Raw genomic sequence first — 26120 nt, 5'->3', positions numbered from 1 at the left:
CACCCTGGTGAATGGCCTTTGTCTGTGATCTGCCTAACGCGGCAATGTGACATCATAACCCTGCACTGATCACACAGGTGACAGGACCTTGTGTGTGATCTGCTTAAGGGGGCATTGTGACATCATAACTCTGCTCTTGTCACCCAGGTGACCGGCCGTTTTCTGTTATCTTCCAACGGGGGCATTGTGACATCATAACTCTGCACTGGTCACCCAGGTGGCAGGCCCTTGTCTGTGATCTGCCTAAGGGGGAATTGTGACATCATAAGTCTGCACTAGTCACCCAGGTGACAGGCCCTTGTCTGTGATCTGCCTAAGGGGGCATTGTGACATCATCACTCTGCATTAGGCACACAGGTGACAGGCCCTTGTTGGTGATCTGCCTAAGGGGGCATTGTGACATCAGCACTCTGCACTGGGCACCCAGGTGAGAGGCCGTTTTCTGTGATCTGTCTAAGGGGGTATTTTGACATCATAATTCTGCTCTGGTCACCCAGGTGACAGGCCACTGAATCTGATCTGCCTAAGGGGACATTGTGACATCATAACTCTGCACTGGTCACCCTGTTGACAGGCCTTTGTCTGTGATCTGCCTAAGGGGGCATTGTGACATCATAAACCTGCCCTCTGCACACAGGTGACAGGCCGTTGTGTGTGAAATGCCTCAGGGGGCATTGTGACATCATAACTCTGCACTGGTCAGCCAGGTGTCAGGCCCTTGTCTGTAATCCTCCTGAGGGTGCATTGTGACACCATAACTATGCACTGGTCACCCAGGTGACAGGCCCTTGTCTGTGATCTGCCAAACGGCGCATTGTGACATCATAACTCTGCACTGGGGACCCAGGTGACAGGTTCTTGTCTGTGATCTGCCTAAGGGGGCATTGTGACATCATAAGTCTCCACTAGTCACCCAGGAGACAGGCCCTTGACTGTGATCTGCCTAAGGGGCCTTGTGACATCATAACTCTGCACTGGGCACCCAGGTGACGGGCGCTTGTCTGTGTATCTGCATAAGGGGGTATTGTGACATCATAATTCTGCACTGGTCACCGAGGTGTCAGGCTACTCTCTGTGATCTGCCTAAGGGAGCATTGTGACATCATAACTCTGCACTGGTCACCCTGGTGACAGGCCTTTTTCTGTGATCTGCCTAAAGGGGTATTGTGACATCATAACTCTGCACTGGGCAGCCAGATGACAGACCCTCGTCTTTGATCTGCCTAAGGGGGCTTCGTGACATAATAATTCAGTACTGGTCATCCAGGTGACAGGCCGCAGACTGTGATCTGCGTAAGGGAGCATTGTGACATCATAACTCTGCACTTGTCACCCTGGTGACAGACTTTTGTCTGTGATCTGCATAAGGTTGCATTGTGACATCATAACCCTGCAGTGGTCACACAGGTGACAGACCCTTGTCGGTGATCCGCTAAGTGGGCATTGTGACATCATAACTCTTCACTGGTCACCCAGGTGACAGTCTCTTGAGTGTGATCTGCCTGAGGGGGGATTATGACATCAAATCTCTGCACTGGTGACCCCGATGACAGGCCCTTGTCTCTGATCTGCACGAGTGGGTATTGTGACATCATAACTCCGTACTGGTCACCTAGTTGAGAGGCCCTTATCTGTGATCTGCCTAAGGGGTCATTGTGACATCATAACTCTGCACTGGGCACCCAGGTGACAGTCCCTTGTCTGTGATCTGCCGAAGGGAGTATTGTGACATCATAACTCTGCACTGGGCACCCAGGTGACAGTCCCTTGTCTGTGATCTGCCTAAGGGAGTATTGTGACATCATAATTCTACACTGGTCACCCAGGTGACAGGCCCTTGCTATGATCTGCCTAAGGTGGCATTGTGACATCATTATTCTGCAATGGTCACCCCGGTGACAGGCCCTTGTCTGTTATCTGCCTAAGGGTTCATTGTGACATCATAACTCTGCATTGGTCACCCAGGTGACAGCCCCTTCTCTGTGATATGCCTGAGTGTGCATTGTGACATCATAACTCTGCACTGGTCACCCAGGTGACAGGCCCTTGTCTGTGATCTGCCTAAGGGTGCTTTGGGACATCATAAATCTGCACTAGTCACCCAGGTGACAGGCCCTTGTCTGTGATCTTCGTAAGGGGCAATGTGACATCATAACTCTGCACTGATAACCCAGGAGACAGGACCATGTCTCTGATCTGCCTAAGGGGACATCGTGACATCATAACTTCACTGGGCACCAAGGTGACAGGCCCTTGTCTGTGATCTGCCTAAGGGGGAATCGTGACATCATAACTGCACTGGGCACCAAGGTGACAGGCCCTCGTCTGTGATCTGCCTGAGGGGGTATTTTGACATGAAAATCCTGCACTGTTCACCCAGGTGACAGTCCACTGTCTGTGATCTGCGTAAGGGGGCATTGTGCTATCATAACTCTGCACTGTTCATCCAGGTGACAGTCCCTCGTCTGTGATCTAACTAAGGGAGTATTGTGACATCATAACACTGCATTGGTTACACAGTTGACAGACCCTTCTCTTTGATGTGCCTAAGGGAGTATTGTGATATCATAAGTCTGCACTGGTCACCCTGGTGAAATGCCTTTGTCTGTGATCTGCCTAACTGGGCAATGTGACATCATAACCCTGCACTGGTCACACAGGTGACAGGCCCTTGTGTGTGATCTGCCTAAGGGGGCATTGTGACATCATAAATCTGCACTGGTCACCCAGGTGACAGGCCCTCGACTGTAATCTGCCTAAGGGGGCATTGTGACATCATAATTCTCCATTAGGTCCCCAGGGGACAGACCCTTGTCGGTGATCTGCCTAAGGGGGCATTGTGACATCATAACTCTGCACTGGGCACCCATGAGAGAGGCCCTTGTCTGTGATCTGCGTAAGGGTGTATTGTGTCATCATAATTCTGCACTGGTCACCCAGGTGAGAGGCCACTGAATCTGATCTGCCTAAGGGGGCATTGTGGCATCATAACTCTGCACTGGTCACCCTGGTGACAGGACTTTGTCTGTCATCTACCTAAGGCGTCATTGTGACATCATAACCCTGCACTGGTCACACAGGTGACTGGCCATTGTGTGTGAAATGCCTGAGGGGGTATTGTGACATCATAACTCTGAACTGGGCAGTCAGGTGACCGGCCCTTGTCTGTGATCTGCCTAACGGTGCATTGTGACATAATATCTCTGCACTGGTCACCCGCGTGTCAGACCCTTGTCTGTGACCTCCCTAAGGGGCATTGTGATATCATAATTCTCCACTGGTCACCCAGGTGATAGGCCCTTTTCTGTTATCTGCCTAAGGGGGCATTGTGACATCATAACTCTGCACTGGTCACCCAGGTGACAGGCCCTTGTCTGTGATCTGCCTAAGGGGGCTTTGTGACATCATAACTCTGTACTGCACACGAAGGTGACAGGCCCTTATCTGTGATCTTCCCTTGGGGTCATTGTGACATCATAAGTCTGCACTGGGCACCCAGGTGACAGTCCCTTGTCTGTGATCTCCCTAAGGGAATATTGTGACATCAAAACACTTCACTGGTCAACCAGTTGACAGACCCTTGTCTGTGATCTGCCTAAGGGAATATTGTGTCATCATAACTAAGCACTGTTCACCCTGGTGAAAGGCCTTTGCCTGTGATCTGCCTAACAGGGCAATGTGACATCATAACCCTGCACTGGTCACACAGGTGACAGACTCTTGTGTGTGATCTGCCTACGGGGGCATTGTGACATCATAACTCTGCACTGGTCACCCAGGTGACAGACGGTTTTCTGTTATCTGCCTACGGGGGCATTGTGACATCAAAACTCTGCACTGGTCACCCTGGTGACAGGCCCTTGTCTGTGATCTGCCAAAGGGGGCATTGTGACATCATAAGAGTGCACTAGTCACCCAGGTGACAGTCCCTTGTCTGTCATCTACCTAAGGGGCATTGTGACATCATAACTCTGCACTGGTCACCGAGGTGACAGGCCCTTGTCTGTGATCCGCCTAAGGGGGAATTGTGACATCATAAGTCTGCACTAGCCACTCAGGATACAGACTCTTGTCTGTGATCTGCCTAAGAGGCATTGTGACATCATAACTGTGCACTGGTCACCGAGGTGAGAGGCCTTTGTCTGAGATCTGCCTAAGGGTGTATTGTGACATCATAACCCTGCACTGGTCACACAGGTGACAGGCCCTTGTCTGTCATCTGCCTAACGGGGCCTTGTGATATCATAACTCTACACTGGTAACCCAGGAGACAGGACCTTGTCTCTGATCTGCCTAAGGGGGCATTGTGACATCATAACTCTGCATTGGGCACCTAGGTGACAGGCCCTTGTATGTAATCTGCCTAAGGGGGTATTGTGGCATCATAATTCTGCACTGGTCTCCCAAGTGACAGGCCACTGCCACTGATCTGCGTAAGGGGGCATTGTGACATCTTAACTGTGCACTGGTCACCCTGGTGACAGGCCTTTGTCTGTGATCTGCCTAAGGGGGCATTGTGACATCATAAACCTGCACTGCACTCAGGCGACAGGCCGTTGTCTGTGATCTGCCTGAGGGTGCATTGTGGCATCATAACTCTGCACTGGTCACCCAGGTGACCGACCATTGTCTGTGTTCCGCCTAAGATGGCAATGTGATATCATAACTCTGCACTGGTCACCCAGGTGACAGGCCCTTGTCTGTGACCGGCCTGAGGGTGCATTGTGACATAATAACTCTGCACTGGTCACCCACGTGACAGACCCTTGACTGTGATCTGCCTAAGGGGGCATTGTGACATCATAATTCTGTATTGGTCAGCCAGGTGACAGGCCCTTATCTGTGATCTGCCTAAGGTGTCATTGTGACATCATAACTCTGCACTGGGTGCCCAGGTGACAGTCCCTTGTGTGTGATCTGCCTAAGGGGGTATTGTGACATTATAAATCTGCACTGGGCAACCAGGTGACTGGCCCTTGTCTTTCATCGGCCTAACGGTGCATTGTGACATCATGACTCTGCACTGGTCACCCAGGTGACACACCTTTGTCTGTGTTCTGCCTAAGGGGGCATTTTGATATCATAACTCTGCAGTGGTCACCCAGGTGATAGGCCGCTTTCTGTGATCTGCCTAAGTGGGCATTGTGACATCATAACCCTGCACTCGGCTGTCAGGTGACAGGCCCTTGTCTGTGATCTGCCAAAGGGGACATTGTGACATCATGAGTCTGTGCTAGTCACCCAGGTAACAGTCCCTTGTCTGTCATCTGCCTAAGGGGCATTGTGACATCATAACTCTGCACTGGGCACCCAGATGAGAGGCCTTTTTCTCTCATCTGCCTAAGGGGGTATTGTGGCATCATAACTGTGCACTGGTCACCCAGGTGACAGGCCCTTGTCTATGATCTGCCTAAGGGGGAATTGTGACATCATAATTCTGCAATGGTCACCCAGGTGACAGGCCCTTGTCTGTTATCTACCTAAGGGGGCATTGTGACATGATAACTCTCAACTGGTCACCCAGGTGACAGGCCCTTGTCTGTTATCTGCATAAGGGGGCATTGTGACATCATAAGTCTGCACTAATCACCCATGAGACAGGCCCTTGTCTGTGATCTGCGTAAGGGGCATTGTGATAACATAACTCTGCACTGGTAACCCAGGAGAAAGGACCTTGTCTCTGATCTGCCTAAGGGGGCATTGTGACATCATAATCCTGCACTGGTCTCACATTTGACAAGCCCTTGTGTGTGATGTGCCTGAGGGGGCATTGCGACATCATAACTCTGCACTGGTCACCCAGGTGACAGGCCGTTGTCTGTGATCTGCCTGAGTGTGCATTGTGACATCATAATTCTGCACTGCTCACCCAGGTGAGAGGCACTTGTCTGTGATCTGCCTAAGTGGTATTCTGACATCATAACTCTGTACTGGTCACCCAGGTGACAGGCTCTTATCTGTGATCTGCCTGAGGCGTCATTCTGACATCATAACACTGCACTCGGCTGTCAGGTGACTGTCCCTTGTCTGAGATCTGCCTAAGGGAGGATTGTGACATAATAACACTGCAATGGTCACCCAGTTGACAGACCCTTGTCTGTCATCTGCCTAAGGCAGTATTGTGATATCATAACTCTGCACTGGTCACCCTGGTGAAAGGCCTTTGTCTATGATCTGCCTAAGTTGGCAATGTCACATCATAACACTGGACTGGTCACACAGGTGACAGGACTTTGTGTGTGATCTGCCTGAAGGAGCATTGTGACATCATAACTCTGCACTGTTCACCCAGGTGACAGGCCCATATCTGTGATCTGCCTCAGGGGCATTGTGACATCATAACTATGTACTGGTCACGAGGTGACAGGCCCTTATCTGTGATCTGCCTTAGGGGGCATTGTTTCATCATAACTCTGCACTGGGCACCCAGGTGACAATCCCTTGTCTGTGAGCTGCCTAAAGGGGTATTGTGACATCATAACTCTGCACTGGGCAGCCAGGTGACCGGCCCTTATCTTTGATCTCCCTAAGGGGGCATTGTGACATCATAACTCTGTACTGGTCACCCAGGTGACAGGCCACTGACTGTGATCTGCCTAAGGCGGCATTGTGACATCATAACTCTGTACTGGTCACCCTGGTGACAGGCCTTTGTCTGTGATGTGCCTAAGGGGGTATTGTGACATCATAACACTCCACTGGTCACACAGGTGACACACCCTTGTCTGTGATCTACCTGAGGGGGCATTGTGACATCATAACTCTGCACTGGTCACCCAGGTGACAGGCTCTTGTCTGTGATATGCCTGAGGGTGTATTGCGACATCATAACTCTGCACTGGTCACCCAGGTGACAGGCCCTTGTCTGTGATCTGCATTAGGGGGTATTGTGACATCATAACTCTGCACGGGTCACCCAGATGACAGGCCCTTATCTGTGATCTGCCTAAGGGAGTATTGTGATATCATAACACTGCAATGGTCACCCAGTTGACAGACCCTTGTCTGTGATCTGCCTAAGGGAGGATTGTGACGTCATAACTATGCACTGGTCACCCTGGTGAAAGGCCTTTGTTTGTGATCTGCCTAACGGGGTAATGTGACTTTATAACCCTGCACTGGTCACACAAGTGACAGGAACTTGTGTGTTATCTGCCTAAGGGGGCATTGTGACATAATAATTCTGCACCGGTCACCCAGGTGAGAAGCCCTTGTCGGTGATCTGCCTAAGGGGGCATTATGACATCATAACTCTGCACTGGGAACCCAGGTGACAGGCCCTTGTCTGTGATCTGCCTGAGGGTGCAATGTGACATCATAACTCTTCACTGGTCACCGAGGTGACAGGCCCTTGTCTGTGATCTGCCTAAGGGTGTATTGTGACATCATAATTCTGCACTGGTCACCCAGGTGACAGGCCACTGACTGTGATCTATCTAAGGCGGCATTGTGACATCATAACTCTGCACAGGTCACCCTGGTGACAGGCCTTTGTCTCTGATCTGCCTAAGGGGGCATTGTGAGATAATAATCCTACACTGGTCACACAGGTGACAGGCCGTTGTGTGTGATCTGCCTGAGGGGGTATTGTGACATCATAAGTCTGCACTGGTCTCCCAGGTGACAGGCCCTTGTCTGTGATCTGCCTGAGGGTGCATTCTGACATCATAACTCTTCACTGGTCACCGACGTGACAGGCCCTTGTCTGTGATCTGCCTAAGGGGGCATTGTGACATCATAACTCTGTACTGGTCACCCACGTGACAGGCCCTTATCTGTGATCTGCCTAAGGGGTCACTGTAATATCATAATTCTGCACTGGGCACCCAGGTGACAGGCCCTTGTCTGTGATTTGCCTAAGGTGGCATTGTGACATCATAAATCTGCACTAGTCAACAAGTTGACAGGCCCTTTTCTGTGATCTGCCTAAGGGGCATTGTGACATCATAATTCTGCACTGGTTACCCAGGTGACAGGACCTTCTCTGTGACCTGCCTAAGGGGGCGTTGTGACATCATAACTCTGCATTAGGCATCCAGGTGACAGGCCCTTGTCTGTGTTCTTCCTAAGAGGGCATTGTGACATCATAACTCTGCACAGGGCACCAAGGTGAGAGGCCCTTGTATGTGATCTGCCTAAGGGGGTATTGTGACATCATAATTCTGCACTGGTTACCCAGGTGACAGGCCACTGACTGTGATCTGCCTAAAGGGGCATTGTGACATCAAAACTCTGCACTGGTCACCCTGGTGACAGGCCTTTGTCTGTGATCTGCCTAAGGTGGCATTGTGAGATCATAACCCTGCACTGGTCACCTAGGTGACAGGCCCTTGTCTTTGATCTGCCGGATGGTGCATTGTGACAAAATAACTCTGCACTGGTCACCCACGTGACAGGCCCTTGACTGTGATCTGCCTAAGGGGGCATTGTGACATCATAACCCTATATTGGTCACCCTGGTGACAGGCCCTTATCTGTGATCTGCCTAAGGGGTCATTGTGACATCATAACTCTGCACTGGGTACCCAGGTGACAGACCCTTGTCTGTGATCTGCCTAAGGGGGTATTCTGACATCATAAATCTACACTGGGCATCCAGGTGACCGGCCCATGTATGTGGTCTGCCAAAGGGGACATTGTGACATCATTAGTCTGCACTACTCACCCAGGTGACAGGCCCTTGTCTGTCATCTGCCTAAGGGGCATTGTGACATCATAACTCTGCACTGGGCACCCAGATGAGAGGCCTTTGTCTGTGATATGCCTAAGGGGGTATTGTGGCATCATAACTCTGCAATGGTCACCCAGGTGTCAGGCCCTTTTCTGTTATCTGCCTAAGGGGGCATTGTGACATGATAACTCTGCACTGGTCACCCAGGTGACAGGCCCTTGTCTGTTATCTGCCTAATGGGGCATTGTAACTTCATAAGTCTGCACTAGTCACCCATGAGCCAGGTCCTTGTCTGTGATCTGCGTAAGAGGCAGTGTGATAATATAACTCTGCACTGGGAACCCAGGGGACAAGGTGTTGACTCTGATCTGCCTAAGTTTGCACTATGACATCATAACCCTGCACTGGTGGCACATTTGACAGGCCCTTGTGTGTGATCTGCCTGAGGGGGCATTGTGACATCCTAACTCTGCACTGGTCACCCAGGTGACAGGCCCTTGTCTGTGATCTGCCTGAGGGTGCATTGTGACATGATAACTCTGCAGTGGTCACCCAGGTGACAGGCCCTTGTCTGTGATCTGCCTAAGGTGTCATTGTGACATCACAAGTCTGCACAGGGCAACCAGGTGACAATCCCTTGTCTGTGAACGGCCTAAAGTGGTATTGTGACATCAAAACTCTGCACTGGGCAACCAGGTGACCGGCCCTTTACTTTGATCTGCCTAAGGGGGCATTGTGACATCATCACTCTGTACTGGTCACCCTGGTGACAGGCCTTTGTGTGCGCTCTGCCTAAGGGGGCATTGTGACATCATAACCGTCCACTGGTCTCACAGGTGACAGGCCCTTGTCTGTGATCTACCTGAGGGGGCATTGTGACATCATAACTCTGCACTGGTCACCCAGGTGACTGGCCGTTGGCTGTGATATGCCTGAGGGTGTATTGTGACATCATAACTCTGCACTGGTCACCCTGGTGACAGGCCCTTGTCTGTGATCTGCATAAGGCGGTATTGTGACATCATAACTGTGTACTGGTCACCCAGGTGACTGGCCCTTATATGTGATATGCCTAAGGGGTCATTGTGACATCATAACTCTGCACTGGGCATCCAGGAGACATTCCCTTGTCTGTGATCTGCCTGAGGGAGTATTGTGACATCATAACTCTGCACTGGACACCCAGGTGACAGGCCCTGGTCTGTGATCTGCCTAAGGGTGCATTGTGACATCATAAATCTGCATTAGACAACCAGTTGACAGGCCCTTGTCTGTGATCTGCCTAAGGGGCATTGCAACATCATAACTCTGCACTGGTTACCCAGGTGAGAAGTCCTTTTCTGTGATCTGCCTAAGGGGGCATTGGGACATCATAACTCTGCACTGGTTAACCAGGTGACAGGCCCTTGTCTGTGATCTGCCTAGGGGTGTTTTTTTACATCATAATTCTGCACTGGTCACCCAGGTGACAGGCACTGTATGTGATCTGCATAAGGTGGCATTGTGACATCATAACTCTGCACTAGTCACTCTGTTGACAGGCCTTTCTCCGTGATGTGCCTAAGGGGGCATTGTGACATCATAAACCTGCACTGGTCTCACAGGTCACAGGCCCTTGTGTGTGATCTGCCTGAGGGGGCATTGCGACATCATAACCCTGCACTGGTCACTCAGGTGTGAAGACCTTGTCTGTGATCTGCATGAGTGTGCATTGAGACATCATAACTCTGCACTTGTCACCCAGGTGACAGGCCCTTGTCTGTGATCTGCCTAAGTGGGAACCGTGACATAATAACTCTGCACAGGTCACCCAGGTGACAGGCCGTTGTCTGTTACCTGCCTAAGGTGTCATTGTGATATCATAACTCTGCACTGGGCAACCAGGTGACAATCCCTTGTCTGTGATCTGCCTAACGGCGTATTGTGATTTCATAACTCTGCCCGTGGCAGCCAGGTGACCGGTCTTGTCTTTGATCTGCTTAACGGTGCATTGTGACATCACAACTTTGCACTGGTCACCCAGGTAACAGACCCTTGTCTGTGACCTGCCTAAGGGGGCATTGTGATATCATCACTCTCCACTGGTCACCCAGGTGATAGGCCCTTTTGTTTTATCTGCCTAAGGGGGCATTGTGACATCATAACCCTTCACTGGTCACCCAGGTGACAGGCCCTCCTCTGTGATCTGCCTAAGGGTGCATTGTGACAGCATAAATCTGCACTAGTCAACCAGTTGACAGGCCCTTTTCTGTGATCTCCTAAGTTGGCAATGTGACACCGTAACCCTGCACTGGTCACACAGGTGACAGGACTTTGTGTGTGATCTGCCTGAGGGGGCATTGTGACATCATAACTCTGCACTGTTCAACCAGGTGACAGGCCTATATCTGTGATCTGCCGAAGTGGCATTGTGACATCATAACTCTGTACTGCTCACCAAGGTGACAGGCCCTTATCTGTGATCTGCCGAAGTGGCATTGTGACATCATAAATCTGCACTGGGCACCCAGGTGACATTCCCTTGCCTGTGATCTGCCTATAGGTGTATTGTGACATCATAACTCTGCACTGATCAACCAGATGACAGGCTCTTGTCTTTCATCTGCCTAAGGGGCATTGTGATATCATAATTCTGTACTGGTCATCCAAGTGACAGGCCACTGACTGTGATCTGCGTAAGGGAGCATTGTGACATCAAAACTCTGCGCTTGTCACCCTGGTGACAGGCCTTTGTCTGTGATCTGCATAAGTTTGCATTGTTACATCATAACCCTGCAGTGGTCACACAGGTGACAGGACCTTGTCGGTAATCTGCCTAAGGGGGCATTGTGACATCATACCTCTGCACTGGTCACCCAGGTGACAGGCCGTTTTCTGTTATCTGCCTACGGGTGCATTGTGACATCATAACTCCGCACTGGTCACCCAGGTGACAGGACCTTGTCTGTGATCTGCCTAAGGAGGCATTGTGACATCATAAATCTGCACTGGGCACCCAGGTTACAGGCCTTTGTCTGTGATTTGCCTAAGGGGGTGTTGTAACATCATAATTCTGCACTGGTCACCCAGGTGACAGGCCACTGTCTGCGATCTGCGTAAGGGTGCATTGTGACATCATAACTCTGCACTGGTCACCCTGGTGACAGGCCTTTGTCTGTGATCTGCCTAAGGGGGCATTGTGACTTCATAAACCTGCACTGTTCACAAAGGTGACAGGCCCTTTTGTGTGATCTGCCTGAGGGGGCATTGTGACATCATTACTCTGCACTGGCCACCCAGGAGACAGGCCATTGTCTGTGATCTGCCTGAGGGTGCATTGTGACATCGTAGCTCTGCACTGGTCACCCAGGTGACAGGCCCTTGTGTGTGACCTTCATAAGGGGGCATTGTGACATCATAACACTGTACTGGTCTCCAAGGTGACAGGCACTTACCTGTGATCTGCCTAAGGGGTCATTGTGACATCATTACTCTGCACTGGGCACCCAGGTGACACTCCCTTGTGTGTGATCTGCTTAAGGGAAAATTGCAACATTATAACTCTGCACTAATCACCCAGGTGACAGGCCCTTGTCTGTGATCTGCGTAAGGGGCATTGAGACATCATAAACCTGCCTTGGTCACGCACGTGACGGGACCTTGTCTATGATATGCCTGAGGGTGCATTGTGACATCATAAGTCTGCACTAGTCTCCCAGGTGACAGGCCCTTGTCTGTCATCTACTTAAGGGGCATTGTGTCATCATAACTGTGCACTGGGCACCCAGATGAGAGGCCTTTATCTGTCATCTGCCTAAGGGGGTATTGTGACATCATAAACCTGCACTGGTCACACAGGTGACAGGACTTTGTGTGTGATCTGCCTGAGGGGGCATTGTGACATCATAAATCTGCACTGGTCAACCAGGTGACAGGCCCATGTCTGTGATCTGCCTAAGTGGCATTGTGACATCATAAATCTGTACTGGTCACCCAGGTGACAGGCCCTTATCTGTGATCTGCCTAAGTGGCATTGTGTCATCATAACTCTGCACTGGGCACCCAGGTGACAATCGCTTGTCTGTGATCTCCCTAAAGGGGTATGGTGACATCATAACTCTGCACTCGGCAGCCAGATGACAGGCCCTTGTCTTTGATCTGCCTAACGGGGCTTCGTGACATCATAATTCAGTACTGGTCATACAGGTGACAGGCCACTGACTGTGATCTGCGTAAGGGAGCATTGTGACATCATAACTCTGCACTGGTCACCCTGGTGAAAGGCCTTTGTCTGTGATCTGCCTAACGGAGCAATATGACATCATAACCCTGCACTGGTCAAACAGGTGACATGCCCTTGTCTGTGATCTGCCTAAGGGGGCGTTGTGACATCATAACTCTGCACTGGTCACCCAGGTGACAGGACCTTGTCTGTGATATGCCTAAGGAGGCATTGTGACATCATAACTCTGCACTGGGCACCCAGGTTACAGGCCCTTGACTGTGATCTGCCTAAGGGGGTGTTGTGACATCATAATTCTGCACTGGTCACCCAGGTGACAGGCCACTATCAGCAATCTGCGTAAGGGGGCATTGTGACATCATAACTCTGCACTGGTCACCCTGGTGACAGGCCTTTGCCTGTGATCTGCCTAAGGGGGTATTGTGACATCATAGTTCTGAAATGGTCACCCAGGTGACAGGTCACTGACTGTGATCTGCCTAAGGGGGCATTCTGATATCATAACTCTGCACTGGTCACCCTGGTGACAGGCCTTTGTCTGTGATCTGCCTAAGGGGGCATTGTGACTTCATAACCCAGCACTGTTCACAGAGGTGACAGGCCCTTTTGTTTGATCTGCCTGAGTGGGCATTGTGACATCATTACTCCGCACTGGTCACCCAGCTCACAGGCCCTTGTCTGTGATCTGCCTGAGGGTGCATTGTGACATCATAACACTGCGGTGGTCACCCAGGTGACAGGCCCTTGTCTGTGATCTGCATTTGGGGGCATTGTGACGTCATAACACTGTACTTGTCTCCCAGGTGACAGGCACTTACCTGTGATTTGCCTAAGGGGTCATTGTGACATCATTACTCTGCACTGGGCACCCAGGTGACAGTCCCTTGTCTGTGATCGGCTTAAGGGAGAATTGTGACATCATAACTCTGCACTGGTCACCCAGGTTACAGACCCTTGTCTGTGATCTGCCTAAGGGGGCATTGTGATATCATAACTCTGCACTGGTCACCCAGGTGACAGGCCCTTGCCTGTAACCTGCCTTAGGGGGCATTGTGACATCATAAGTCTGCACTAATCTCCCAGGTGACAGGCCCATGTCTGTGATCTGCGTAAGGGGCACTGAGACATCATAAACCTGCCCTGGTCACCCACGTGACAGGACCTTGTCTGTGATCTGCCTGAGGGTGCTTTGTGACATCATAACTCAGCACTGGTCACCCAGTGGACAGGCCCTTGTCTGTGATCTGCCAAAGGGGGTATTGTGACATCATAAGTCTGCACTAGTCACCCAGGTGACAGGCCCTTGCCTCTCATGTACCTAAGGGGCATTGTGTCATCATAACTGTGCACTGGGCACCCAGATGAGAGGCCTTTGTCTGTGATCTGCCTAAGGGGGTATTGTGGCATCATAACTCTGCACTGGTCACCCAGGTGACAGGCCCTCGTCTGTGATCTGCCTAACGGAGCAATGTGACATCATAACCCTGCAATGGTCACACAGGTGCCAGGCCCTTGTCTGTGATCTGCCTAAGGGGGCATTGTGATATCATACCTCTGCACTGGTCACCCAGGTGACAGGCCGTTTCCTGTTATCTGCCTACGGGGGCATTGTGACATCATCACTCTGCACTGGTCACTCAGGTAAAAGGACCTTGTCTGTGATCTGCCTAAGGAGGCATTGTGACATCATAACTCTGCACTGGGCACCCAGGTTACAGGCCCTTGTCTGTGATCTGCCTAACGGGGTGTTGTGACATCATAATTCTGCACTGGTCACCCAGGTGACAGGCCACTGTCTGCGATCTGCATAAGGGGGTATTGTGACATCATAACTCTGCACTGGGCACCCTGGTGACAGGCATTTGCCTGTGATCTGCCTAAGGGGGTATAGTGACATCATCGTTCTGAAATGGTCACCCAGGTGACAGGCCACTGACTGTGATCTGCCTAAGGGGGCATTGTGATATCATAACTCTGCACTGGTCACCCTGGTGACAGGCTTTGTCTTTGATCTGCCTAAGCGGGCATTGGGAATTCATAACCCTGCACTGTTCACACAGGTGACAGGCCCTTGTGTGTCATCTGCCTGAGGGGGCATTGTGACATCATTACTCTGCCCTGGTCACCCAGGTGACAGGCCCTTGTCTGTGATCTGCCTGACGGTGCATTGTGACATCGTAACTCTGCACTGGTCACCCAGGTGACAGGGCCTTGTCTGTGATCTGCATAAGGGGGCATTGTGATATCATAACACTGTACTTGTCTCCCAGGTGACAGGAACTCACCTGTGATCTACCTAAGGGGTCATTGTGACATCATAAGTCTGCACTAGTCACCCAGGTGACAGACCCTTGTCTCTGATGTGCCTAAGGGTGCATTGTGACATCATAACTCTGCATTAGGCACCCAGGTGACAGGTCTTTGTCGGTGACGTGCCTAAAGGGGCATGGTGACATCATAACTCTCCACTGGGCACCCAGGTGAGAGGCCCTTGTCTGTGATCTGCCTAAGTGGGTATTGTGACATCATAATTCTGCACTGGCCACCCCTGTGACAGGCAACTGACCGTGATCTGCCTAAGGGCGCATTGTGACATCATTACTCTGCACTGGTCACCCTGGTGACAGGCCTTTAACTGTGATCTGCCAAAGGGGGCATTGTGACATCATAACCGTGCACTGGTCACACAGGTGACAGGCGTTTGTGTGTGATCTGCCTGAGGGGGCATTGTGACATAATAACTCTGCACTGGTCACCCAGGTGACAGGCCCTTGCCTGTTTTCTGCATGAGGGTGCATTGTGACATCATACCTCTGCACTGGTCACCCCGGTGACAGACCCTTGCCTGCGATCTGCCTAAGGGTGTATTGTGATATCATAACTCTGCACTGGTCAACCAGGTGACAGGCCATTGTCTGTGATCTGTCTAAGGGAGCATTGTGACATCTTAAATCTGCACTAGTCAACCAGTTGACAAGTCCTTGTCTGTGATCTGCCTAAGGGGCATTGTGACATCATAACTCTGCACTGGTTACCCAGGTGACAGGACCTTGTCTGTGATCTGCCTAAGGGGTCATTGTGACATCATAACTATGCATTAGGCACCCAGGTGACAGGCCCTTGTCTGTGATCTGCCTAAGCGGGCATTGTGACATCATAACTCTGCATTGGTCACCCAGGTGACAGGCCCTTGTCTGTGATCTGCCTAAGGGGACATTGCGACATTATAACACTGCACTGGTCACCCAGGTGACATGCCCTTTTTTGTGATCTGCGTAAGGGGGCATTGGGACATCATAATCCTGCAATGGTCACCCAGGAGATAGGGCCTTCTCTGTGATGAGCTAAGGGGGCATTGTCACATCATAATTCTGCACTGGTCACCCAGGTGAGAGTCCCTTGTCTGTGATCTGCCTAAAGGGGCATTGTGACATCATAACCCTGCACTTGTCACCCAGGTGACAGAACCTTGTCTGTGACCTGCCTAAGGGGGCACTGTGACATCATAACCCTGCACTAGTCACAGAGGAGAAAGACCCTTGTCTTTGATCTGCCTAAGGGGCCATTGTGACATCGTATCTCTGCACTGGTCACCCAGGTGAAAGACCCTTGTCTGTAATCTGCCTAAGGGGTCATTGTGACATCATAACCCTGCACTGGTCACACAGGTGACAGGCCCTTGTGTGTGTTCTCCCTGAGGCGACATTGTGACATCATAAGTCTGCACTGGTCACCCAGGTGACAGGCCCTTGTCAGTGATCTGCCTGAGTGTGCATTGTGACATCATAACTCTTCACTGGTCACCCAGGTTACAGGCTCTTGTCTGTGATCTGCAAAAGGGGGCATTGTGACATCATAATTCTGTACTGGTCACCCAGCTGACAGGCCCTTATCTGTGATCTGCCTAAGGGGTCATTGTGACATCATAACTCTGCACTGGGCACCCAGGTGACAGCCCCTTTTCTGTGATCTGCCTAAGGGAATATTCTGACAGCATAACTCTGCGCTGGTCACCCAGGTGACAGGTCCTTGTCTGTGATCTGCCTAAGTGTGTATTGTGACGTCAGAATTCTGCAGTGGTCAGCCAGGTGAGAGGCCTTTGTCTGTTTTCTGCCTAAGGGCTTTTTGTGACATGATAAGTCTCCACTGGTCACCCAGGTGACAGGCCCTTGTGTGTGATCTGCCTAATGGGGTATTGTGACATCATAAACCTGCACTAGTCATCATGATGACAGGCCTTTGTCTGTGATCTGCCTAAGAGGCATTGTGACATCTCATGTCTGCACTAGTCACCCAGGTGACTCGCCCTTGTCCGTGAACTGCCTAAGGCGCATTGTGACTTCATCACTCTGCACTGGTTACCCAGGTGACAGGACGTTGTCTGTGACCTTTCTAAGGGGGCGTTGTGACATCATAACACTGCATTGGGCACCCAGGTGACAAGTCCTTGTCTGTGATCTGCCTATGGGGTCATTGTGAGATCATAACTCTGCACTGGTCACCCAGGTGACAGACCCTTGTCTGTGATCCGCCTATGGGAGGATTGCGACGTCATAACTCTGTACTGGTCACCCTGGTGCCAGGCCTTTGTCTATGATCTGCCTAAGGGGGCAATGTGACATCAAAACCCTGCACTGGTCACACAGGTTACAGGACGTTGTGTGTGATCTGCCTCAGGGGGCATTTTGACATCATAACTCTGGACTGGTCACCCAGGTGACAGGCCCTTGTCTGTGATCTTCCTAAGGGGGCATTGTGACATCATAACTCTGCACTGGTCACCCAGGTGAAAGGCCCTTGTCTGTAATCTGCCTAAGGGGGAATTGTGACATCATAACTCTGTACTGGTCACCCAGATGACAGGCCCTTATCTCTGATCTGCCTAAGGCATCATTGTGACATCATAAATTTGCACTGGGCAACCAGGTGACCATCCCTTGTCTGTGATCTGCCTAAGGGAGTATTGTGACATCATAACACTTCCCTGGTAACCTAGTTGACAGACCCTTGTCTGTGATCTCCCTAAGGCAGTTTTGTGACATCACAACTCTGCACTGTTCAACCTGGTGAAAGGCCTTTGTCTGTTATCTGCCTAAGGGGGCAATGTGACAACATAACCCTTCACTGGTCACACAGGTGACAGGACCTTGTGTGTGATCTGCCTGAGGGGCATTGTGACCTCATAACTCTGTACTGGTCACCCAGGTGACAGGCACTTATCTGTTATCTGCCTTAGGCGGCATTGTTACTACATAACTCTGCACTGGGCACCCAGGTGACATTCCCTTGTCTCTGATCGGCCTAAAGGAGTATTGTGTCATCATAACTCTGCACTGGGCTGCCAGGTGACCGGCCCTTGTCTTTGATCTGCCTAAGCGGGCATTGTGACATTATAACTCTGTACTGGTCACCCAGGTGAATGGCCACTGACTGTGTTCTGCCTCAAGGGGCATTGTGACATCATAACTCTGCACTGGTCACCCTGGTGACAGGCCTTTTTCTGTGATCTGCCTAAGGGGGCATTGTGACATCATAAACCTGCACTGGTTACACAGGTGACAGGCCCTTGTGTGTGATCTGCCTGAGGGGGCATTATGACATCATAACTCCGCACTCGTCACCCTGGTGACAGACCCTTGTCTGTGATCTGCCTAAGGGGGCATTGTGACATCATAACTCTGCACTTGTCACCCAGGTGACTGGCCCTTGTCTGTGATCTGCCTCAGGGGGCATTGTGACATCATAACTCTGTACTGGTCACCCAGGTGACAGGCTCTTATCTGTTATCTGCCTAAGGGGGCATTTTTACATCATTAATCTGCACTGGGCACCCAGGTGACAATCCCATGTCTATGAACTGCCTAAAGGAGTATTGTGACATCATAACTCTGCACTGGGACCCCATGGACAGGACCTTGTCTGTGATCTGCCTAAGGGGGCATTGTGACATCATAAATCTGCATTGGGCACCCAGGTGACAGTCCCTTGTCTGTGATCTGCCTAAGGGCATACTATGACAACATAACTCTGCACTGGTCACACATGTTACAGGTCTTTGTCTGTGATCTGCCTAAGGGGGCATTGTGACGTAATAACTCTGCACTGGGCACCCAGGTGACAGGCCCTTTTCTGTGATCTGCCTAACTGGGCATTGTGGCATCATAACTCTGAACTGGTCAACCAGATGACAGGCCCTTGTCTGTGATCTGCCAAAGAGGGCATTGTGACATCATAACTCTGCACTGGTCACCCAGGTGACAAGCCCTTGACTGTGGTCGGCCTAAGGGGACATTGTGACATCATGACACTCTAATGGTCACCCAGGTGACATGCCCTTTTTTATGATCTGCCTAAGGGGGCATTGGGACAACATAATCCTGCACTGGTCACCCAGGATACAGGGCATTCTCTGTGATGTGCTAACGGGGCTTTGTGACATCATAACTCGCACTGGCGACCCAGCTGCCAGGCCTTTGTCTGTATTCTGCTTAAGGGGGAATGTGACATCATAACCCTTTACTGGTCACACAGGTAACAGGACCTTGTGTGTGATCTGCCTGAGGGTGCATTGTGACATCATAACTCTGCACTGGTCACCCAGGTGACTGGCCCTTTTCTGTGATCTGCCTCAGGGGGCATTGTGACATCATAACTCTGTACTGGTCACCAAGCTGACAGGCCCTTATCTGTTATCTGCCTAAGGGTGCATTTTTACATCTTTAATCTGCACTGGGCACCCAGGTGGGAATCCCATGTCTATGAACTGCATAAAGGAGTATTGTGACATCATAACTCTCCGCTGGTCACCCAGGTGACAGAACCTTGTCTCTGATCTGCCTAAGGGGGCATTGTGACATCATAAATCTACATTGGGTACTCAGGTGACAGTCCCTTGTCTGTGATCTGCCTAAGGGCGTATTGTGACAACATAACTCTGCACTGGTCACCCATTTTACAGGTCTTTGTCTGTGATCTGCCTAAGTTGGCATTGTGATATCATAGCTCTGTACTGGGAACCCAGTTCATAGGCCCTTGTCTGTGATCTGCCTAAGTGGGTGTTGTGACATCATTATTTTGCCCTGGTCACCCAGGTGAAAGGACACTGTCTGTGATCTGCCTAAGGGGGCATTGTGACATAATAACCCAGCAATGGTCACACAGGTGACAGGCCCTTGTATGTGATCAGCCTGAAGGGGCATTGTGACATCAAAACTCTGCACTGGTAACCCAGGTGACAGGCACTTATCTGTGATCTGCCTGAGTGTGCATTGTGACATCATAATTCTGCACTGGCCACCCAGTTGACAGGACCTTTGCGGTGATCTCCCTAAGGGGGCACTGTGACATCATAAGTCTGTACTGGGCACCCAGGTGAGAGGCCTTTGCCTGTGATTTGCCTAAGGGAGTATTGTGACATCATAACTCTGCACTGGTCACCCAGGAGACAGGATATTGCTGTAATCTGCCTAAGGGCCATTGTGACATCATAACTCTGCACTGGGCACCCAGATGAGAGGCCTTTCTCTGTTATCTGCCTAAGGGTGTATTATGACATCATAACCCTACACTGGTCACACAGGTGACAGGCCATTGTCTGTGATCTGCCTAAGAGGGCATTGTGACATCATAAATCTGCACTAGTCAACCAGGTGACAGGCCCTTGTCTGTGATCTGCCTAAGGGGCATTGTGACATCATAATTCTGCACTGGTTGCACCGCTGACATGACCTTGAATGTGATCTGCCTATGTGGTCCTTGTGACATCATAATTCTGCATTGGGAACTCAGGTGACATGCCCTTGCCTGTGATCTGCCTAACGGGGCAGTGTGACATCATAACTCTGCACTGGGCACCCAGGTGAGAGGCCCTTGTCTGTGATCTGCCTAAGGGGGTATTGTGACATCATAATTCTGCACTGGTCACCCAGGTGACAGGCCACTGACACTGATCTGCCTAAGGGGCATTGTGACATCATAACTCTGCACTGGTTACCCAGGTGACAGGACCCTGTCTGTGATTGGCCTAAGGACCATAGTGATATGATAACTTTGCGCTGGTCACCCAGGTGACAGACCCTTGTCTGTGGTCTGCATAAGGGGGTTTTGTGACATCATAACCCTGCACTGGTCACCCAGGGGAAAGACCCTTGTCTTTGTTCTGCCTAAGGGGCCATTGTGACATCATAACTCTGCACTGGTCACCCAGGTTACAGGCCGTTGTCTCTGATCTGCGGAAGGGGGCATTGTGACATCACAAGTCTGTACTGGTCACCCCGGTGACAGGCCCTTATCTGTGATCTCCCTAAGGGGTCATTGTGACATCATAACTCTGGACAGGGCACCCAGGTGACAGGCCGTTGTCTGTGATCTGCATAAGGGGGCATTGTGACATCATAACTCTGTACTGGTCACCCAGGTTACAGGCCCTTATCTGTGATCTGCCTAAGGGGTCATTGTGACATCATAACTTGCACTGGGCACCCAAGAGACAGTCCCCTGTCTGTGACCTGCCTAACGGTGTATTCTGATATCATGACTCTGCACTGGTCACCCAGGGGAGAGACCCTTGTCTGTGATCTGCGTAAGGGTGCATGGTGACAAAATAATTCTGCTGTGCTCACCCAGGTGACAGGCCCTTGTGTGTTATCTGCCTAAGGGGACATTGTCACATCATAACTCTGCACTGGTCACCCCGGTGACAGGCCCTTGTCTGTGATCTGCCTAAGGGGGCATTGTGACATCATAACTCTGCACTAGTCACCCAGGTGACAGGCCCTTTTCTGTGATCTGCGTAAGGGGCATGGTGACATCATAACTCTGCACTGGCAACCCAGGTGACAGGACCTTGTCAGGGATCTGCCTAAGTTAGCATTCTGTTATCATAACTCTGCGTTGGGCACCCAGGTGACAGGACCTTGGCTGTGATCTGCCTAAGGGGGCATTGTGACACCATAACTCTGCACTGGGCACCCAGGTGGCAGGCCCTTGCCTGTGATCTTCCTAAGGGGGCATTGTGACATCATAACTCTGCACTGGGAACCCAGGTGACAGGCCCTTGTCTGTGACCTGCCTAAGCGGACATTGTGATATCATAACAGTGCACTGGTCACCCAGATGACATGCCCTTTTTTTTGATCTGCCTAAGGGGCAGTTGGGACATCATAATACAGCACTGGTCACCCAGTTGACAGGGCCTTCTCTTTGATGTGCTAAGGGGGCATTGTGACATCTCAACCCTGCACTGGTCACCCAGGTGTCAGTCCCTTGTCTGTGATCTGCCTAAGGGGGCATTGTGACATCATAACTCTGCATTGGGCACCCAGGTGACAGGCCTTTTCTGTGATCTGCCTAAGGGGGCATTGTGATATCATAACTCGGCACTGGGCACCCAGGTGAGGGGCTCTTGACTGTGATCTGCCTAAGGGGGTATTTCGACTTCATAATTCTACACGTGTCACCCAGGTGACAGGCCCTTGTCTGTGATCTGCCTAAGGGTGCATTGTGACATCATAACTCTGCACTGGTCACCCAGCTGACAGTCCCTTGTCTGTGATCTGCCTAAGGGGCATTGTGACATAATAACTCTGCACTTGTCACCCAGGTGACGGATCCTTGTCTCTGATCTGCCTAAGGGGGCTTTGTGACATCATAGCCCTGCACTGGTCACCCAGAAGAAAGACCCTTGTCTTTGATATGCCTAAAGCGCCATTGTGACATCGTAACTCTGAACTGGTCACCCAGGTGACAGACCCTTGTCTGTAATCTACGTAAGGGTGCATTATGACATCATAACCCTGCACTGGTCACACAGGTGACAGGGCCTTGAATGTGTTCTGCCTGAGGGGGCATTGTGACATCATAAGTCTGCACTGGTCACCCAGGTGACAGGCTCTTCTCTGTGATCTGCCTGAGTGTGCATTGCGACATCATAACTCTGAACTGGTCACCCAGGTGACAGGCTCTTTTCTGTGATGTGCAAAAGGGGCATTGTGACATCATAAAACTGTACTGGTCACCCAGGTCACAGGCCGTTGTCTGTGATCTCTCTGAGTGTGCATTGTGACATAACTCTGCACTGGTCACCCAGGGGAAAGGCCCTTGTCTCTGATCTGCAAAAGGGGGCATTTTGACATAATAACTATGTACTGGTCACCCAGGTGACAGGCCCTTTTATGTTATCTGCCTAAGGGGTCATTGTGACATAATAACTCTGCACTGGGCACCCAGGTGACAGTCCCTTGTCTGTGATCTGTCTAAGGGAGTATTGTGACATCATCACTCTGCGCTGGTCACCCGGGTGACAGACCCTTATCTGTGATCTGCCTAAGGGGGCATTGAGACATCATAATCCTGCAGTGGTCACCCAGGTGACAGGCCTTTGTGTGTTATCTGCCTAAGGGGGCATTGTGACATCATAATTCTGCAGTGGGCAACCAGGTGTCTGGCCCTTGTCTGTGATCTGCCTAAGGCGGCATTGTGACATTGTAAGTCTGCACTGGTCACACAGGTGACCGGCAATTTTTTGTGATATGCGTAAGTGACATTGTGACATTATAACTCTGCACTGGTCACCCAGGTAACAGACCCTTGTCTGTAATCTTCCTACGTGGGCATTTTGTCATCATAACTCTGCACTGGTCACCCAGCTGACAGGCCCTTGTCTGTGATCTGCCTAAGGGGGCATTGTGACATCATAACTCTGCACTGGTCACCCAGGTGACCTTACCTTGTCTGTGATCTGCCTAAGGGGGCATTGTGATATGATAACTCTGCACTGGTCTCCGAGGTGACAGACCCTTGTATGTGGTCTGCCTAAGGGGGCTTTGTGACATCATATGCCTGCACTGCTCACCCAGGTGAAAGACCCTTGTCCTTGATCTGCCTAAGGGGCCATTGTGACATCACAACTGTGCTCTGGTCACCCAGGAGACAGACCCTTGTCTGTGATTTGCTTAAAGGGGAATTGTGATATCATAACTCTACAATGGTCACCCAGGTGACAGACCCTTGTCTGTGATCTGCCTAAGGGGGCATTGTGACATCACAATTCTGCAGTGGTCACCCAGGTGACAGGCCTTTGTCTGTTATCTGCCTAAGGGTGCATTGTGACATCATATCTCTGCACTGGGCAACCAGGTGTCAGTTCCCTGACTGTGATCTGCCTCAGGCGGCATTGTGACATCATAAGTCTGCACTAGTTACACAGGTGACAGGCCATTGTCTGTGATATGTATAAGTGGCATTGTGACATCATGACTCTGCACTGGTCACTGAGGTAACAGGCCCTTGTCTGTGATCTTCCTAAGAGGGAATTTTGTCATCATAACTCTGCACTGGTCTCCCAGCTGACAGGCCCTTGTCTGTGATGTGCCAAAGGGGCATTGTGACATCATAACACTGCACTGGTCACCCAGGTGGCAGGCCCTTTCTGTTATCTGCCTAAAGGGCATTGTGACAATATAACTCTGCACTGGGCACCCAGGTGACAGGCCTTTGTCTGTGATCGGCCTAAGGGGGCATTGTGACATCATAAACGTGCACTAGTCAACCAGGTGACAGGCCCTTGTCTGTGATCTGCCTTATTGGGTATTGTGACATCATGATTCTTCACTTGTCACCCAGGTGACAGTCCACTGACTGTGATCTGCCTAAGGGGGCATTGTGACATCATAACTCTGCACTGGTCACCCTGGTGACAGGCCTTTGTCTTTGATGTGCCTAATGGGGCATTGTTACTTCATAACCCTTCACTGGTCTCACAGGTGACAGGCCTTTCTGTGTGATCTTCCAACGGGGGCATTGTGAAATGATAACTCTGCACTGGGCTCCCAGGTGGCAGAACGTTGTCTGTGATCTGCCTAAGGGGACATTGTGATATCATAACACTGCACAGGTCACCCTGGTGACATGCCCTTTGTTGTGGTCTGCCTGAGGGGGCATTAGGACATCATAACCCTGCACTGTTCACCCTGGTGACAGGTTCTTGTCTGTTATCTGCTAAGGGGGCATTGTGACATCATAACTCTTCACTGGTCACCCAGGTGACAGTACCTTGTCTGTGATTTGTCTAAGGGGGCATTGTGACATCATAACTCTGCACTGGTCACCCAGGTCGCAGACCCTTCCCTGTGATGTGCCTAAGGGGGCATTGTGATTTGATAACTCTGCACTGGTCACGCAGGTGACAGACCCTTGTCTGTAATCTGTGTAAGGGGGCATTGTGACATCATAACCCTGCACTGGTACGCCAGTTGAAAGACCCTTGTCTTTGATCTGCCTAAGAGGCCATTGTGACATCCTTACTCTGCACTGGTCACCCAGGTGACAGACCATTCTCTGTGATCTGCCTAAAGGGTAATTGTGACACCATAACTCTGCAATGGTCACCCAGGTGAAAGACCCTTGTCTGTGTTCTGCCTAAGGGAGCATTGTGACATCATACTTCTCCAATGGTCACACAGGCAACAGGCCCTTGTCTGTGATCTTCCTAAGTGGGCATTTTGTCACCATAACTCTGCACTGGACACCCAAGTGACATGCCCTTGTCTGTAATCTGCCTAAGGGGGAATTGTGATATCATAACTCCGCACTGGTCACCCAGGTGACAGGCTCTTTTCTGTTATCTGCCTAATGGTGTATTGTGACATCATAACTCTGCAATGGTCACCCAGGTGACAGGCCCTTGCCTGTGATCTGCCTAAAGGGGCATTGTGACATCACAAGTCTGCAGTAGTCACCCAGGAGACACGCCCTTGTCTGTGACCTGCCTAAGGGGCATTGTGACATCATAACTCTGCACTGGGCCCTGAGGTGAGAGGCGTTTGTCTGTGATCTGCCTAAGGGTGTATTGTGACTTCATAACTCTGCACTGGTCACCCTGTTGACAGGCCCTTGTCTGTGATCTGCCTAAGGGGGCATTGTGACATCATAAATCTACACTAGTTAAGCAGGTGACTGGCCCTTGTCAGTGATCTGCTTAAGGGGCATTGTAACATCATAACTCTGCACTGGCTACCCAGGTGACAGGACTTTCTCTGTGATCTGCCTAAGGGGGCACTGTGACATCATAACTGTGCATTGGGCACCCAGGTGACAGGCCTTTTCTGTGATCTGCCTAAGGGGGCATTGTGACATCATAACTCAGCACTGGGCACCCAGGTGAGGGGCTCTTGACTGTGATCTGCCTAAGGGGGTATTTTGACTTCATAATTCTACACGTGTCACCCA

Source organism: Pan troglodytes, chromosome Y (genome assembly GCF_028858775.2).
Source record: "Pan troglodytes isolate AG18354 chromosome Y, NHGRI_mPanTro3-v2.0_pri, whole genome shotgun sequence".
Taxonomy (NCBI): Eukaryota; Metazoa; Chordata; class Mammalia; order Primates; family Hominidae; genus Pan; species Pan troglodytes.
This window is presented reverse-complemented; position numbering follows the sequence as displayed.